Consider the following 20,445-nt stretch of genomic DNA (forward strand, 5'->3'; position numbering starts at 1 on the left):
ACAAAAATCATGCATTTCCTTTCCCTACTCAAAAGGTCAGTTTAAGTGAGACTACTAATGGTAAATAAATAACATTTGATATAAAGTTGTATAAGCATTCAATTTGATGCATCTTATATCCATGGAGATTATTTGGCCCTGTGCCCTTACTGCGGCCCTTAGTCATGGTCTATTGATCTTGTCATTTTATCAACTAGTTAACATTTTAAAGTTTGTGATTTCATGTAGATCAGTTAACAAAGAACCACGTATGATAAGCTAGTTTTATTTGAGGGTAGGAATGCCGTTTACCGTCAGGCGTCAAACGGTCATTTGAGGCTACCGTTAGCATGGTTAGTGTCAAATTAGTTACAATTTTACTGTGATTACAGAGCCTCAGATAAAAATTCACAAATTGGGGTTTTTACCCACCATTTTTTATGTAATTGAGTGAAATGGTTTTTTCAATTGGATTATTAATTTCAATTCACCCCTCAAGCAAATAACAAATTGGGTTTTTCACCATTAAGCTCCTTAATGTATTGAGTTTTTTCATCATCAAGATATTGAATTTAGGCATGTTATAATGAAATTATATCAAACCGAGATGTCCATCCATCTTAAATATTTTTTTTTCATTATATATGTCATGTCTGTTTATTTGGTTTATACCCTGACGAGCAATTGTTCATTTAATTTGTATCTGGTTTATTTTAACTGTTCTTCCAGTTTTGTATTTTCTCTCAATTTATATAAACTGGTGTCACTAGTGTGGCATTAAGTAATTACTTTCTTAGAGCACAGTCGATCACTCTTCGGTTTATTTGTGGTAGGTGCACGTGTGGCTAAGTTTTTAGATTTTTATGTAGTACTTGTGAACATTGGATCCTGTAAGACAGTTTTGCCAGTCCCATCAACTGTTCAGCAGACCTATTTTTTTAAATGATAAATAGTTCCCAGATGGATTAGAATACACCTTTCAACCTTGACTAGAACGATCAGGTTAAGGATATGACCATGGGGTGGATTAATGAATGAGATCACATTCAATTTGTATGATCCTGCAACATCAAATAAATAAATGACAATGTTGTACTACACTTGCCAATAACTATCTATAGTTGTCTTTTTGACATAAGAACAATTAGGTAAACAACAGGGAAAGTGGCAAGTTATACATTTACGTCAAAAAGGATTATGTGTGTTCACTCATCAAAAGAAATGAAAACAAAAGTATTTTTAAACTACAGGTCACTAGTTGTCCCTTAGAACTTTTGGTTTCCTATGCTGTTCAACTATATAATTGATTTGGCCTGATTTAATTCGTGCACTACTGAGACGAACCCCGTGTTTGTCCTACTAGTAACAAATTTTCTCGGTAAGGCGCGTATATTCGCCGTGTAAGCATAGATTTCTGCCTGGGCGTGCCATGCATGATCCCGTGCGTCCGAGGAACGCTTCCTGATAACACTAGCTGAGTCTTGTTATCATATTTATACATCAGCTATCAAAAAGAAGCTGAAAACATGCTTCTATTCAGTATTTTTACCGGAAATTTACTTTCGTTTTTCTGCATTCATTGACATAAATCCCGAGTAATACGAAAATAATTATGATCACTTACGCTAAATGGATAAACGCAGAGACGATCGAAATCTGTTTACATCACCACGTTTACCTTTTTGAGCAACGGACAACTCGAACAGGGACTCAGATCAACTATTTGCTATAACGCTCTATTTATAGCGAAAGGAGCTTTCCAGTTATAAAATATTAAAATAGTAGATTTCACGCAAAGATCATATAGATAAGAGTAAATAACGCACACGAAAACGAATAGAAGGGTTGAGAACGCATATTTTTGACATATAATTGGGTTTTCCTTTGCATGAATTGGGATTTTGAACGCTGCAATCGTCAATTGCATTGGGTTTTCAATTGTTTTTATTGGGTGATCACGCAAATACGCAGCTTATCTGGAGCACTGCAGTGGTTCGTCCAAATATTTTTATTGTGATTCGTCAGAGGCCTAAAAAAATTATCGTTACTGTTAATTTTGGAGAAAAAATTAACGTGATTCGTTAAAATCAGTCGATTTTTTTTATCGTCTAAAAGAAAGTGTACATTTTATCGTAATGACCCAAACATTACCGTTAACTTCATTTGGCAAGACTATTTACCCTTATTCGTCATGATGGTACCCCCATTACCAACCTCTTATTTGGTATGCAGTTGTATTTATCATTAATGGCATTTCTTATTTCTACTGACATTTTTAGTAATGGTTCATTCACTTTGAATATTTGGCATATTTTAACATTTCAGAGTATAACTGTTTGATTTCATCATTTGAATTTTTCTACCAAATTAACTTACAGACTGTGTCAAGTTTAGTTTTTAACTTTTACATATTTTAGCGACAACAAATGAAGAAATACTTTTGATATTTCTAAAGAGAAAAATGACGAGTGATTGCTAAATCACTGGTAAGCCAAAAAAAAAAAATAATCTTCCACCTGGGACTTGCACATAAATTTACATATTGGTCCCATTGCCCACTTACATGTACTAAAATTAATGGTTGTTTCCTTAGCGTTCATTTTTTAAACTTCAATCATTAACATTTCATTCAACCTAGATGATTCATTTGAACTTGAAATTATCAACATGAACTGAAAATAAATTGCTATTATCATGATTATATCTATTTTAATTTTTACTGAAATTTCATATAATTGTAGGATTGATGATTAAAAGATTTGACTACAGCAAAGTTCAATGAGGCTCATCATATTGTGCTGCCAATATTGCGCACTTGAGTAGGAAGATCAAAATGTTTGTAGTGAATGGACATAAGGAAATAGCTTGCCTTCAAATGGACCAACATTTCTGAAGTCAAGGATGACAACTTAGTCTCTATTCATGGAGAAATTGCATAGCCATGTTTGAACCTAAAGAACAGATTTACCAAATCTGAATCACAGATAAAACAATAAGACATGATAACTATAAGAAGACTCTGAACAATCTGAAAACTATCAATTCAGGAATTCCATTTACATGATGTATGTGACAGAAGTTTTAAAAAACATTTGAATGTTGAGATTGGTTGAGTATCTCGATGAGAAGAACTTTCATTCTGAAATCAGAATTTGGATGATTTTTTCCTGTATGAGCGTAAATTAATCTCTAATTTGGTCAGTTATTTTTTTTAAATATTATAATACATGATTGCAATAATTTGTGCAATTTATTTTTTTCTTTTTGAAAAATGTTGCATGCTTATTATGACATACATTTTTGTCTCGCAGTGTCGCCAAACAAAGGCATTACTATCCGAAGGTGACAGGGTCAACTATTATATTTTAGAAGTTAGAAGACCTGGATTATCAATATAAACATGGAGAGCTTGTTTTTGCAGATACCTAATGTTACAAAGTTTCCGTCTGTCATATGTCTAATGTCCTGGTCCTCATTTTCATGGTTCAGTGACTGCTTGAATATTTGTTTTAGTTTTTTTGGTCATGTGAATTTCTCACTTATTATGAATAATATTAGGATAACTATATTTGGTATATGGGTTACTTGCTACGTCTCCATTTCGTTTAGACAGGGTTTACCTGACCTCAATCTCATTTCTTTCATCAGTGATCAAGGTTAAAGTTGCATGCATGAATAGGTTCATTTCTCTTATACTATAAGCAGTAGGTCAACTATGTGTGGTGTATAGAATGATTGTAAGGAATATATGTCAGTCTCGATCTGACAGGTTCCTTTTGATCTTGACCCCATTTTCATAGTTCATTAGACAATGATAAGTTTTTATGTTTTGGTCCTTCTAACAAGTACTTTAAGCAATAGGTTAACTTTATTTGGTCTATGGAATAATTATAAGTACATGTCAGTCTGGCAGGTTTCATATAACAGTAACCTTATTTTCAGGGTGCATCATGATGTTGTTGTGTGTGTTTTGGTCTGTTGTTTGAGTACTGTTAGCGATAGGTTAAACTATATTTGGTGTATAGAACGATTGCAAGGTGTATATGCCTATGAAGTTGGTGTTATCTGACCTTGACCTCATTTTCATGATTCAAAGGTCCACGTTAAGGTTTTGTAGTTCAGGTCAGTTTTCAATTATCAATAGCATTTCAATATTGAAGCATTTAACATAAAAAAAAATGTATAATTTTGATAATAGCATATGATTTTTGATAGAAAGAAGGTGGAATATGCATACTTTACTGTTTCTAAGGAGTATTTGTTATGCAGATCCCTTGTTTAAAAAAAAAACCACCAGGTTTTAATACAAAATTCAAAGCATGACAGTGTCAGTGACTATAATGATAGGTCTCAAACCAATATGAATCTGGTATAAGAAGTAAGCTCTCACCAAAAGTGGGAAACTTTTGAAAATATCCCTCTTTATAGGTATACATGTATGCATACAAATGTTAATCAGTTATTAGTTAGGGGGTAATGAGAACCCATCACAATATTTATAATGGCTTTTTCCTAGATGTTTATTAAAAAACAGCTCTTTAGAATAAAAAAAAATACATGTTGATAGTATCTTTTTATTATGTTTTTAGATTTTAATTATTGGCATGGAAATAATCTGTTTTGTTACTAGGAGGTTTAAGTTGTTGCTAATGAAATGTAGATATTGTTCAATTTACTTATTTTATATAGAAATGATTGATATCTGACCACTTAATTGTCACTTTTTGCAATGGAGAACATTTTTGTTTAAAAAAAAAACAAAAATTTAAAGTTTGTTCATTTTGGTTGCTAAGGACATTTTTCGGTTTCTATGTAATACTTTCTGGAAAAAAAAGGGAAAATTGACAACACTCGAATGTGACTAGCTTAAATAAATCATAATGAGTCCATTTATAATCATTTAGACTTTAATATTGAATACATTTGTTACAATTTGTTTTTTAGCTTTGTTTCTATGGTTCTCCATATTTGGAAAAAAACCACCAATCTTTAATGAAATAATGAAAGTATGACCTCTACTTGTTCCATAGTAAGTAACACCATGTATGTGCTGTTCTGGTAATAGACAATATTTGAACTTGATTTCTGGCCTTTTGTGGCTTTTTTGGACATTATGGTCCATGGAGACCATCCGTACCCTAGAATGAAATAGAATTTCATCAAAACAGTTGTTCTTCAAGAATGTTTGAAAGTTGAAAAGTTTGCAGTACAATGATTGAATACTACTTTTTATATAAACAGCAGTTTTCATGAGACTGAAATAGTGAAAAACTGTGAGTTTTATGCTAATCTCAATAACTCGTTCTTTAGAAAAATCAAATGGCTCTGTTTCCATAGCAACCATATGAGATTGGTAAGAAGTATTTTTTTCTTTATAACTTGATATTCAGATGATTTGTGCAAGTTATCATGACTATCATGTTTTGGTCACTGCCTGATCTTTAGGCAGACTGGCACTTAATTAAGATTTATACCACTATTACCAAATTGGAAATACACCATTTTAAGATTCACACGACGAGCTAGTATTTAAAAAGTAAATTGTATGTATAATATTATCACATGAAGTCGCATTGTATAACTTATCCAGTTGCAAGTCTTTATTAATCCCCCAACATTAGTGATACATGTTTGTGAGTGGTGTGTAATAAAGTGTATATGATGTATTTGCTTTCAATACGACACCCCATTTCAATCTCTTATCAAATATCATACTTTCAGCAGAGCTCTAGGATATGTCTTGGGTTGATGCAGTTGTAATATTGAAAATACAATGCACATTAGTCATACCTTTAACATGTTTAAAATAGATTAATTTTGACTAAGTATATAATAAAATTCACTAGTTTTAGAAAAGATTAATTATGAAAGTTTCAACAATATTTTTTGACGTCCCGATTTTGAGCCTTACTATCATAGAAATATATGGGTTTGTTTGTGGTTTGAAAAGAAACTTATCACTGTTTTCAAAATAAGTTAAAATTCCACAAAACGACAATACAGTACGTAACTGTTACGACCCCCTTAAAAAGATGAATAATAAAAGTACATCTTACAAAAGTTAATACTGACCTATTGACGAGACTCTTCTATACGAATGCATTTATAATAAATCTCCATTCGGAGTAGTAATACGATGTTTAAAATGTTGAACCTGTACAGCTTGTACTGGTATTCTATTTTAAAAAGGGAAATGTGTCTACCAATTATCAATATATCATTCTGTTATATACCTAAGATAAAAATACGAAAAGGGTCATTTCCTAATTACCCTTTGTCATCAGAACTGAACCGTTGTATTCAAATAGATATTCTATTAACAAAGACAAGCTTACATGTATTATAATCGGGAAGAATTCCTAAGCAATATAACAATCACTTATTAACTATTGTCAAATATCAAATGTTCACCAGTTGTTAAATGCATGACATGTATTTTTAAAGAATAAATATTTTGACTAATACTATCCATTGAATTACATTATCTTAAATCGTCTCTTCTGTAGACACTCCTGGAGAATGCTTACATGGCAATATTTGTGAACGATAATCTAAAACCTATGCAAACTATTTAAATAAAATGGAATTTGATAGCAAAGCAAAATTAAAGAAATACATCTGTGTAAATTTGATATACACTTAATTAACTATTAACAAAGTCATGCTTATCGGAATGCATGCCTCGGCAAAGTTAACAAAATTAATTATTTTCAAATATCAAATGTCCACTCGTTAATAAATCAACGAAATGTTTTTGTGAAGAAGTGATTGCAAGCTGATAATATACATTACATAACATAAGATTCAATCGTTTCTTTAGTAGAAATACGATAATGTTTACACGGCAATATTTGTAAACGGTTAGTCAAAACTTATGTGAAAAAAGCAAACATTTAACAAATTGTCTTTTAAAATACAACAGAATTTCTCATATCTCAAATAACAGAAATTTGAATAAAAACAAAAGCTATAAACGTTGTTTTTAAATGTTCTCATTTGTAGTGAAATGCGTCTTGATTTAGGTGAGTTTTTGGCAATAGTTTTAGGACTCTGTTTAAAATTTGATATTTAATTTTTGTTTGATAGAGATATGATACAATTTCTTTTGTATAGTAAGCATTACCTTTACCATGCTTAGATGTGCAACTGTGCTATTGATATTTCTTCGCATTCCTTATATTTGAACGCAGAATATTCAGATTTTTACAAATCACGTGAAAACACGCGATTTAACATCCGGAAAATCTTATTTGAATTCAAATTTTAGATGTACTAAGTTAACAAGAGTACAAACAGTTTATTGTTTTTGTTTTCAGATAAATTTAATTTAATTAAGATATGTGTCTATATTAAAGCTCGAAGTAAAATGTTTTTGATCTGTCTTTTAAGATCGAATTTGTAGAACTGTTTTTCACACAAAGCATGTGAAACGTGACAGTTTTAGTTTACAAAATGATATCTGCATTTGACACGGTACTTTTATTTTTATAATTTTAACAATGCAAACTCTATAGAGCAGATAATTTTGAATTTTAAACACTTTGAAAAGTTGCTTTTGCCTGTCAATGTATGCAGTTACGAATAATTTCCACTTAGGGATGATACTCTGTTACTCTCAAAATAACAAGCTTTTTAAAAATCGTTTGGCGGGAAATGAATTTATCTAGCCTTTTCATACATATATCATACAATGGTACTTTTTTTTCCTTCATAAACAATGAAAAATAACAAGGACTTTATATACGTTATAAGAATTTGAAAAAATAGCTTTTTAAAATATATGTATTAAAAATTATCAAAAGAAAAGTAGTGGTAATTATCAAAAGAAAAGTAGTGGTAAGTGTGTAAAACTTTGAATTGCACAACAGAGATAAAACCAGAGGATTCCGGATATCCGACAAATAGTCAAAAATAAGAGCAGCGAACATCTTTAAACAAAAACGTGAGACTTCTGCATAATGAATGTACTTACAACAACAAATTAAATCAAAGTAGAGTGTCACAACACTGTACTATGTATACCTTCTTCAGAAATACTTCAAAACGACAGTTAAACATTATTTGATTAAATTTCTTTGGATTGAAAGACCTATTTGAAAGCAGTTATGAATTTTAAGTATTTGATTTACTTCAGTGCGTTTATATATATAAATATATATGTGTGTACCTGAGTTTTACACCAGGCTACAACATATTATTTCATTTATACTATTAAAATTTAAAACGTCACAACAGACACGGGCATAGCGAACGAGTTGTAAACACCGTAAGATGGTGCCGAAGGAACATCCCCATCTAAAAAAAGAAAAATCGTCCCTTTTGTCGTAAATTTTAGTGTAGAGTTTCCCGTGTAAAACTGAAATATCTAGATCTAGGAAAAGACAGTTATTACCGTTTATATCTGATTTATGTAAAGTAAGTTCCTTTGGGTAAATTTCGGTTATATATTAACTTGAATATTTAACGAAAATATATTATCAAGATAACGGTAAGTGTTAAATTTAATTTGTCAATTGAATGCAATTTAAACGGGTCTTTTCTGAGTTTGGTCATAAACTGTGATGCATAACAATACAAGAACGTGTGTGCTTTTTTTAAATCTATTTCAATTTTATAGTTAAATTACTGTCCTGTTTTGGTTTTTTTTTTTTATTATTTTGTGCTCATTTGTGAACCTTATCTTATCCTAATCCAATGATCAAGATTAAAAAGGGTCAAACACTTTAACAAATTACTTTAATTGCATAAAGAATTTAAACAGTTTACAATCTTCAATATTTTAAATATGATTCTAACATTGATAAACAATCACCGAATTGTGTGATGCGGCTTTAAAGTCCGTCAGTATACTCATAACTTAATATTAAGTAAAGGCCTAGAACGACTTTATTTTGATATATTTTATATCAGGCAAGAGCTACATGTAAAGTGTTTCATTCTAGATTTGAAAAAAATGATTGATTGATTGGTTGGTGATTGCTTTCCACCTCATCAGCACAAACAGGGTAAAACCGCAGCGCTGACAAAATGAAATTACGAATACAAGTAATGATTTTACCGTTAACGTGATGAAATGCATTTGTTATAACTTGATCCGACACAGCTTGAAATGATTTCATATGCTTTTGTTTGTGTAATCGTTTCCTTAACACATCGTAGGTTCAGAGAATTGTTAAACAGGACTAAAGATTTTTGTCAATATATTCACTATTGTAAGAGTATCAAATGTCTTATTTATAATTTTGTTGCTATGATTCAATTGATCGGCGAATAATACTACCTTCGCAACAATTGACTTTCCAATATAAACAATATAACACAATTGATTTCTTTTAATCTTAAAGAATTTCTTTACTTTTCTATTGGAAGGTTAGCAAAAATCACTTGTTTTTGCAGAAACATGGCTTTTTGATTCATTTTGGTTTTTAACATAACTTTTATGATTGATTATTGTATACCTCATTCATATAAATGCAAATCTAACGAAGACTACACTGGGAAATGGGGGTATTTGACCTGGACAGTCGGCGTCGTGATGATTATAGATGATTATTTAAAATTCTGACTTTTTTTAAATCTGATTTTTATTACCATACAGCTTGACATTCAGTTACACGAAGCCTGCTGTACATAAGAGGCTTGGGAGAATGAAACAAACATACTGTAGTACATAGTAGACCTAATTCCGTTTCTTGCAATGACGTTGCCAAATTCTAATCGGCTTGTGGCATAAATTTCCCGTTTATATCTTTCACTTCCCTTTACACTACAACTGAGTGCTAACCTGTTCAATAGTTAACTTGAAGCTGACTTGTTGACTGTTTTTTTTTTTAATATGGACAGTCTTCCATATTGGCATTTCGAGTGAACGGGAAAATTAGGTTTATCATTGAAAGACCAGAACTAAACGTATTTTATTAGGACTGAGCCAGACCTATCCACATATCCGCTCAAGACTACGTGTCCACAGAGCAGCTTCTGAAAGTCCTGATGACAAGGCTGTTTCAGACATACTACATCTGTGGGCAGGTTTGTTTTTTATCTGTCCAGAATATATCTATAAACTTGGTTTTTTTTTACATATTGTTGATAAGTCAAAATTGTAATTGATCATAGAAGCAAAAATCGTATTGTTCTATATTCTAGTACAGTAAAATAATATGCTCTATATAATTGGATTCTATGATGGTATCTATGGAAATTTCTTCTTTTAGTCATTCTATTAAGAATCACTTAATTGTTATATTATCTCGTATTTGTCTATCGACATCCATATACGTGGAAAAATCATACAAGAAGGGAATATTTTATTCAATTCAAATGTGTATTAAGGAGGTAAACCTCGGATTTGGGAGACAAAGGTAATGGAAGTCATTTGTACGTTTTAACCATGCAATACTTGAAAAAATGATCAAGCATTCATGTTGATTACATTTGGTTATGAGAATGTTGGAGGAGCATTACATACTGCTCACACCACAAAACATTGGATAGTTGTCTTATTTTCAATCATATCACATCTCATTATTTGTACACTAAATTAAGAAATAACATTTGTATTTATAAATTAAAAAATCAAAGGCTGGTAAAAAAGTAACAATTATACATGAAATGCTTTTAAAAAAAAATCAGAATGTTTTGGATTGACTATTAACAACTTTTAGATAAAAACTTAAAGATTAAGTAACTTTCAAACGATCAAATATATTCAACTGTGCGTTTGTTCAAGGTTTATAAACAATAACTGGTGTTTTGACGACGGAACGAAACACATGTGGTGCGGGATCTTCCTTATCTTTAGTAGTTCCTATGATCATTCATATGGTCAATTGGGTTCGTGCTTCTTCGTCTTTAGTGTCTAAGTGGTATCAAATACTATTTATTTTGACATCAAGTGTTTCTGCCATGGTGTTGTCCTTGACTTATATTTTGAACGTCCCTTTATTATATCAAGCCTTTTTTGGTGAAGTTACAATGCCGTTTCTATATATTCGAGGTAAAAGAAAGGACATCTCGATTACAATAACTGTTTTGAAATGGCAATCACATATCATTAAATGACAACAAGCCCATCAAAAGGTTATCGCAAATTTTATGTCTTATTAGTCACATCTGAAAACACAACGTAATAACACTCAAACACACAAAGTGTCCAATTAGTCAAATTGATATTATTGCCGGTTTTTTTTCCCGCCACTGACCATGATATTGACTCCTATTATAATTGTTTTGCAGCGATAGCTGAATATGCTTATCATCACGACAAACACGTATTACTTCATTTTTGGATTTTTAGCATGTTATCTATTAAAGTATCAACGAAATTTCTCGTATCACACAAAAAAAACACAGGAGCAACATCTTACCTTCAGAATCGTAAAGCTTAAATTGTGTGTCTTCAAACAAATCTATGACGAATTCGTTAACAGCTTGAAGAATTTTGTTGTTCTGTTTTTCCTTCTTCGTTCGCAGCTGTAATGTGAAAAAAGAAAATTTAGAACAAAAATGATTTTGATCACAATTCAAGGACTTTCCTGACTCTCGTAAAGAGAAGATCGTTAGATTGTTAATGCTTTGTGCCTCAAAACTTACGATGATATACACATGGAAAATATGAAACCAGTGTCTCGTTCTATATATATAAAAACATGTACATAATCAGAAGAAACAATATGCACGTGAAATGATGACTCGTCTACTAGATAAAAAATATTACATTTAAAATATATTTTCAACTGTATTGGAAGATGCCATGTTTCTTACGTGTATTTGGAGATGTTATTTAGTAAAATTTATTTTAGATCTTGTATTGGTGATTATGTTTTGCTGCTTTTCTTTTACGGTTCTTTGAGGTGATGTTTGGAAGACAATAAGTAAACATAAAACGTTGTATTGAGAAATGACTACCCGTGTAGTAGATAACGTCATCCATTAGTTTAATTAATAAGAATATGTCAGTTCTTTTAAACTTATTCGTTGATTTATAGCATTTTATTTTGATAGTTTTTAGATGCTTCCCCTTTCTAGATTAGCCTTTGGTATACTCTTATAGTTTAAACGATTATAGGTAAAACAACGAAAATTATTTAAATATCGCTATGCCAGGTCAGGGTCACCTGAAAGGATAAGAAAAGCAATGGAAAAGGAAATGAAATGTTTCTTCAAGTTCAAAGAATGTCTGAAGGCAATGGATTTGTAACATTTGGAATATTCATAATTATATCAGTTTCAATACAAAGCTGAAAAACAAATTCTGCAAGGAAAGAGAATTGGATGTATATATGTTTAAAACAAACATATTAGTTTGAGGATATTAAGGTAAAGTTTAAAGTAAAATTGTGCATACATCTTTAGCTCGTTTTTATTTTCTCATTGAATTCTTTTAAAAAGGTGACATTTTCGAGAAAAATATCAACATCATAAGTAGTCGTAAGATTTCAATGATGTTGACATATTTTGTGTATGAATCTTTATATTTCAGATTAAAAGTGTTACCTTTCAATCATTATTTAGAGAGAGAAAAAACAACAGGCAAAATCAATACTTAACAGAAGGCCTAAACATAAGAAAATAATAGATTTGTTTGCACATAAACAGCAAAAACGGACACAGAAAATATAGAACACCACATTTACAATTGTCAAAAATCATACGTTTTGGATTACTTTTTCTTTTCACTCTGCTTCTCTTCTGGCTAAAAATATCGAAGAAAAATAAATAAATAATATAAATTCTTTGACATGTGTGTAATGTTTCGAACTACTGTCTTCTATGTTGTATTTTTTGCGTTCTATTGTTTTTCTCTTGGTCTTTTTCTTTTTTTTAGCCAAGGCGTTGTCAGCTTAATTTGTTCGACCTATGAGTCTGAATTTCCCTTTTTGGTATCTTTTACCTCTCTTTTCCAACTTCTGCAGAAAATGTTGAAGTTAGACAAACAAAACCTGGCGTTTACGTGAACTTTAAATGAGTTCACGTCGCATATTTACACTCCATTCCTGAAGGATGGACAGCTGGATGCTAAAGTCTTGGTAAAGTAGAAGTTTTACAGTATACATATTGAAAACTATGTGTGTAATATTACTTAATAACTATATGTTGTGGCTTTTGTTTTTTGTAATTTGTGTCAAGCTTTATACCAATTTCAATATAGATTTCTGAATCATAATAACTCATTTAATTTATTTAGAGTCTTTCAGTCAATTTTCAGAATGATCCAGTTGGTTAATTCAGTACTGGTCAGACAATTTGCTTTTAGTCCATTTAGTTCTGTTCAATCTATGTTGCACTTCAGTGTTCCTGTTATTCTTTTGTTTTCCTCTAATAGTTGATGTATTTCCCTCGGATTTAGTTTGTAACCCGGATTTTTTTTTCTCCCAATCGATTTTTGACTTTTGAACACTGGTATACTACTGTTGCTTTTATTCATACTATTCGATAGTATTCATAACCATCATTTTGAAGGTCTAAAAAGTTATTGAACAGTAGTTCATTAACGGGAAATGAATTGTCTGAACAGTACTTAAATCGCCGCAGTTTATAACTCTGCCTATTGATTGAAATGACCTAGTATTATATTGGTAATACTTATCAAATGATTTTAGATCAAAACTACAGGTAAAGATCGTAATTCATTGAGTAGTGGATCCCAAGTCAGAAGCCTCTAGTTTGATGGTTTATATTGATTGGTGTCTGTTTAATTGTGTTTGTTTATAGCTTTTTTCTCAAATAATACTCGTTTGTTTTTATTTGTGAATAAACTAGTAACTTGTGAACCCGGAACCTTTCACGTCTTACCAGACATTTAATCTAAGGCTCAGTGGCTTGGCTGTATGAGTACAAGTAGTCGTTAACATTCGAGTACTTTGATCTAGGAATGATAGTTGTCTCAGTGGGATTGTACAAGTTTGCCTTATTTGATAAACATTATAAACATAACAAACAACAAAAAACAACCTAAAAAACAACAACAACAAACATTAATTTGAAATATAAAATTAAATTAGCATTTTGATTACGAAGATATACATCTTACGAACTAACATCAACGACTTCTTTTATTGTCGTCTTGAATGTATTTTCTTCTTCTTCGTATTTTCCAAATTCACCCTCCATTCTTTCCATTACGTTTGTTATCGATGTTGACACTTTCGTGAAGTACTTCGCCTTGTTTTTTGTCCATGAAGTAGTTCTCCTTATTTACTGCCTTGAACTGTAAGAAGAAATGTTATCAAGTTTTAACCACCACTGTAAACGTTGAAAGATCTGTTGCATAGATAACAATGGACAGGTTTCAATTGTTGTAACCACAATCCCGTTCTCTCTATTGTTTGTCTTTTAATATTTTTTTTTTCTATCATAACTTTGTCAGTTTGTCTTCGACTTATGAGTTTGAATATCACCGTGGTATATATTGACTTTTTGATAAAACTTTCGATCTTGATAATTAAAAAAAGGAATGATATCATTATAAAGAAGGCGTAAGGAGTATTGAGGTTACTATGCTTTTTGTATAGCACTAGATAGACACGAGTGTTCTCCCTTATTTAACTTGAAACGATACTTTCAGTCTAACCATATTTACATGTGTCAATACCAATAGTACACCATTAAAGAATAAATACCTTGAATTGCTTATACAACACATCTTCGAAAGTGTTACTATCCTTTATCATTACTTTTTCGGTTTTATTTTCCAATTTGGCCATATCTTTTTCATCAAATGTGTTATTCTGCAATTTAAAAAAAAAAAATCTTTATTCTGTTATTATTTGCTGAAATAGCAACATGAAAACATAACAGAATAACAACATAACAAAATCAGAATTTATAGGAAATCCATATCAAAATATGCTATTATTGTTCTTTATTATATTTGGTAAACAAGTTCATGTTTTTCTCTGACTGTTAATGACGTCTTTACATTAAATCCATTGGATAGTTGATTCATACAGATTGATACTTTAATCTTAATTGCATGATTTTTTTATTTATTAGTTGTTATTAGCTTTAAACTAGCTGTCAGTAACTGCAAGTACTCTCAAATCAGTACTTAGTGTCTTTTTGATGTTGGAATGTATAAGTACCCTGACACGTCCACTCTGTGTTTTTGTTAAAAAAAACTGCTGTTGATGCTATGTATCAATCTAATGAGTTAAGCCCTTTGACATCTTGTCATCTTCAATGGTAGACCATACCTTGTTTTTTTTTTTTTTTTTTTTGTTAGACTACTGCAGTCTGCTTTAGACAAGACCTGTGGACAGGTCTGCTCCAAACCAAACCTATAGTCAGATCTGCTATTGACTCGTCCTTAGAATATGTTAGTTCCTAGCCAGACCGTATGACAGGTCTGTTTTTGACAGATTGTCGTATCTTAGACTATTCATATCATACATTGTCATATTTAAGCTTTTACTATATACACGATTATTGCATTGCTTTAATTTTAAAGTGCAGCAAATAATATAATCTTCAGTGACTCTTTATACACATTAACATTTCTTTTTTCAATTTATATTTAAGGAATGACTGTAATATTTTTTCTGTCTATGAAGAAATAACATCAAAAATGTGGTGCACAATAAATAACCCGCGTAGCGGGTTATTTTAAAGTGTGCACCACATTTGTTATGTTATTTTGAATAGACAGAAAAAATATTACAGTCATTTCTTATAATTTAATTGTAAATTCCATTTTAAACCGGAGTAAACTATGAAAAAACGTTGATGACGTCACGTTCACATGACAAAATTATGTCTATGAGCTGATAAACAAAACACCGTCAGCCAATTAGAAGACGCCTTACATCCAAAATTAAATTATTGTTGTATACATATAATAATTTATATACAACTTCGCACTTGTTGATCGACATAATACAATTAAGAATGACAATGGGGAATGTGTCAAAGAGACTAAAACCCGACCAAAGGACAGAGACATGTATACATGCGGGTATCATTCAAGACAAGAACGTGTTTTTTTTTTTAGAAATACACTATCTTATTAGAAAGCGGATAAAAAAGGGTGTACAACTCAATAGAAAAATATCTTTACATGATGGGATGTTATCAACATTGTTTAAGTTGATTCATTCCACATTCTTCTCCAAAATATATTTTTTCTCCATTACATAGATTTTTCATCGTAATTCACTTAGTTTGCATTTAATTTATGATTATATTTTCGACGGAATGACCAATCAAAATTTGTTAAGTGCCCTGTATATGTAAAATGTTGTGTTTAATTTTAAACATTCTCGTCAATATTGAAAGAGTAATCTTTTAATAATGATTGATGATGCCTGGGACGTACAACTTTGTTAACTGACAAACAGTGAGTATTCTAATCGCAGATAATGCCGCCATACACTTTGTATTAGCAAGTATGTATATAGTAAGTAATTTTTGAATGATGCCGTCAAAGAGTTTTGTTATATAAACCCGTCTGAGATTTGAAAACTACCGATTGTTAATGATGGCTAGTATGTTGAATAGATAGAGGACATGCAGGCACTCTTCACTGATGCGGACACATTTTATTTTAATTTTGTTTCCAATATTTTTGTCATTTGTAATATACTGCATTTTTACATAACTTAATATGTATCGCTATCCCATTATTGATACATTGATGTAAATGGTGAGGGCCTGTAGTCCAGTGGCCATTGTTGTTTGTTAATTTATTGTGTTATAATAAGTCATACGGCCGCTGGTTTTTTATTTATTTATTTGTTTCATTGGCTATCATCCCTGAAAATGCCATAGCTTACTAAACAACATATGATTTGCTCAATGTTAACGTACGATGACTAGTAGCCGTTTACATTGGCATGCATTAGTCTATATAGGCATTTTCTCAGTTGCATTCTAATGAGTTTTTTTTCATTTATGAAGCATACCATATGTCATTTTAAAAAATAAACTTAAATAAAACTTTCAATTAAATTTTAAATTTACCTAAATCATTTATAAAATATGTTTATTATAGAACTCACGTCAGCGTATTCTTCTCTTGTCTCAATTAACTGCTGTTTGTATTTTTCAAGTTTAGCAATAGGCATATGGTCGACATGTTCAACTAGCTCGTTAAACGAATGTTGTAAAGCTAAGTAGTGTTTTTCTTTGTTTCCGTCGTTCTTGAACTGTTAAGAGAATGTTTATCAGTAACATAAAATAACTGCAACTGCTTGAACAACTTTAATTAAGATACATGTAACTAGTACAAATACAGACATTACCTGTGTTGTCTTTTTTTTAGAATCTGAAAAGTTTTTTTTTACGTAAAAATGAAAGCTTGAAAATATAGCAATATTATAATTTTAGTTATTACAATATTTGTAGGAAGATGAAAAACAAAAATACAGTCTGAAATAATTTATGCGAAATGAAACATCTTATCACAATTTAGAACAGAAATTGATTGACAAGGAATTTGAAATGATAGTGCTGCTTACTAAGCAGACGACGTTAACCTAGTGGGCGAGTAAGATTACATATTGTATGATTTATTATCAATTTCTACTTGCATGAGTTCGTCTGAAATTATGGTATCTATAAAAGAAAAAAAAAAACTCGCTAGCTTTATAAATAAAGTATATCAGAACATTTGATAAAGTTATCGTTAAATGGCTGACTAATTTTATTAAGTCACTATGATTCTATTCTTGATATTTTTATTATACATATAAGCTATTAATCCTGTTTTGTCCCTAGTCAAAATGCAAACGATAACTGCCGTCACGGTGTTAACATATTTTCACGTGTGTGTGTCAATTGTTTATTATTAAAAATATGTACCTGTACTACATCCTTCATGAATTGCTGATAAGAGTTTGAGAAATCGTCCGAAAGGTATTTATACCTCTCCTTAACCTTATCAACTACTTGTTTGATTTTATTCGGCAATCCACTCATCCTTTTTTCATCGATTGTCTGCAATTTGAACAAAAATGCTTTCGAATTCTCTCATTTTTGGCATAGGGACCAACATAACGTAATAAATAATAAGACAAAAACAAGTACATAGAAAGCAGTATATCCTTCATCACAATACAGATGGTGATATCAACCAAAAATAATAAAATCTGCCTATTTCAAAAACGAATTACAAAACAGTTATAAAAAAGGATGAATCTATTGGTCGTCGATTAACTATTTGTCAATTTATAATGATAAAGGATATCTATTACCGGAAATTATGGTTATTGAAAGTTAACATATTTGGTGTTGCAGTACGTTATTGGTAAATCAAAATATGACTATGTCACAAAACTTCATATACAAAAAAAAATTATAATACCTGTAAATATTTAAGTTGCGTTCTGTTTCTGGCAATAAAGATTTCTTTCTGCGCAATGTCACATCTTTTCCATTTTTCAACAAGTTGCAACTGTTTTTTTACTGCATTGATTTTCATTTTATTTCTGTTTTCCGGTTCACTTTGGTTGCCGACTTCATTTCGATAGTATTCTAACAAAATTAAGATAGCAGAAATGTACTTGCCTCTGTGATATAATTTGACCTGCTGATAAAGCTATAATGAGATAACTCATGTAAATGTATTATCAGACTTTATCACAGTGAAAGGCACCAGCAATTGTTTATTTAGTCTGTTGATGTATCAGATTTAGGACAAAAGTCATCTTTTTCCTTAAAATGTCTGATATAAATAGTGAAAATGTCAAATTATACAATAAACATGACATGCATGAGAATTACTATCTTTATTTGTCTTCCCTTAAGTGGCTTTGATACAATAGTGTCTATCAAAATCTCTTTGTTTTTTCCTCTAAGTAATAAATTCGCTATATTTACTTGTCATGAAGGTTGTTTGATGAATATTACCACTGCATGTTTTGCAGGAAATGTAAATGATGCAAACTTGTAATGATTAAAACATTATAACTGGGACGAAGCAATGGAAAAATAAAAACAAAACAAAAACAAAACCAAAGAAAGTTATGACAAAAAATAGTCTACATTATACTAAACATTTATCGACAGTCTAATCAACATGATTTACGACAAACGTTCGGAGGTTAGCAAGAGTCCTTTGTTAGACTACACGTGATGTTTGACTTGTGACAGTAAAATAAATAGCAAGTCATCTCATCAGTTTAATAGACAAATGTACGTCACCAGTTGAGCATTTCGACAATTAACATGTACACCCAACAAAAATAAAAACCATTTAATTACAAAATTAATGTTATATATGGTTTTGCTCATTTCTGAATTCTGTAAATCAAATTGAACAATAAAAAAAAAAATTAAAAACGATAAAAGAAACACATTATTGTATTTGTTTGGTTTTTTTTTTATTTTATCAGTATGAGCTGCGTTTTCATGTTGATTAATTTGCAAACTGTGTATCTCGGTGTAAGGTTCGAAAGAATTCTTTTGCAATTTTATTTACTATGATTACCTTTGTACGTGTTGAATATAGCATACTGAATACATTCGGCTACTTTGGTCGTTTTGTTCTCCAACGAATACATATGAATCTACAAAACTTAATAAAAAAAACACATGCTGTAAGTCTTGGCTGAACATGTTTTATGTGCAAATCGTGTAATAATATAAATGACATTTTAATTAAATCTAATTATTTCAACAGTTTCAACATCATATGTCTTCCAACCTAATGCAAATAACTCATGGCCTTATCTTGTATCAATATCAGAGGCGGATTTATGGAGGGTGCAGGGTGCCTCCCTCCTATGTAGGAAGGTTGATTGTATAAGGAATCACTAAAGCATGACATGAGCGGGCCCCCTCTTAGGCACTAAGTGCTCTCACACCTTATGAACATTTATGGATCCGCCACTGAATATGAGGTTATTTATAGCAAAGGTCAACCTCTTTTTTTTAATTGACAATTAAGCAAAGACATTAAATGAAAAGGTCCTTGGTATCTATTATGTATCTTTAATGAGTTGGATCGCCCTTCGTCGTATTTAAGAGTTCTAAGAAAACTAAAAGATATATAAAATGACATAGAAACCTTTCAATCACACGTTTTCAATTTCGACATAAAACAATCAGAGAAAATACTCTATTAAACATATACTTATTACCACAATACAATAAACAAAGTGTGTAGCTATTTTTACGGCTTCCAAAGAAAAGCAATACCCGTAACAAGCAACGGTAAACAATAATATATCATGACCTCATATTTGCATTCGATCTCATGTTATGTTTGGTTGAACAAAAGCTTTAAACTAAAGGCCATTGGTTTCTATCTGATTTGAATAAGGTGATATTATATGAAAAGCTTAATCTTAAGTTTTCCATTGTTTGGACTTAATTCTCTCATATCTTAACCTTAAATATTTTGTTGAAACAATTGAATACATAAACACAGTAGAGGCTCTTAAAAGCCTATGTCGCTCACCTGTATCTACTATGTTTTTGATTATCATTTAAAATAAGGTTAACATCATAATAAATAGAAAAGGATACCCT

The 20,445-nt window shown here is 30.7% G+C and overlaps 1 protein-coding gene across 1 annotated transcript in view; it reads right to left on the reverse strand.

Annotated features, from left to right (window-relative positions):
- The window catches only part of LOC127715432 (transient receptor potential cation channel subfamily M member-like 2), a 94,084-nt gene extending 87,894 nt beyond the window's left edge, over positions 1-6,190 (reverse strand). The window contains exon 1 of the mRNA XM_052221475.1: positions 6,052-6,190. The gene's annotated coding sequence lies outside the window, so the exon portion shown is untranslated. The remainder of the gene's footprint in view (positions 1-6,051) is intronic.
- Between the last annotated feature and the right edge of the window lie 14,255 nt (positions 6,191-20,445).

Source organism: Mytilus californianus, unplaced genomic scaffold (genome assembly GCF_021869535.1).
Source record: "Mytilus californianus isolate M0D057914Y unplaced genomic scaffold, xbMytCali1.0.p SCAF_9, whole genome shotgun sequence".
NCBI classification, from domain to species: domain Eukaryota; kingdom Metazoa; phylum Mollusca; class Bivalvia; order Mytilida; family Mytilidae; genus Mytilus; species Mytilus californianus.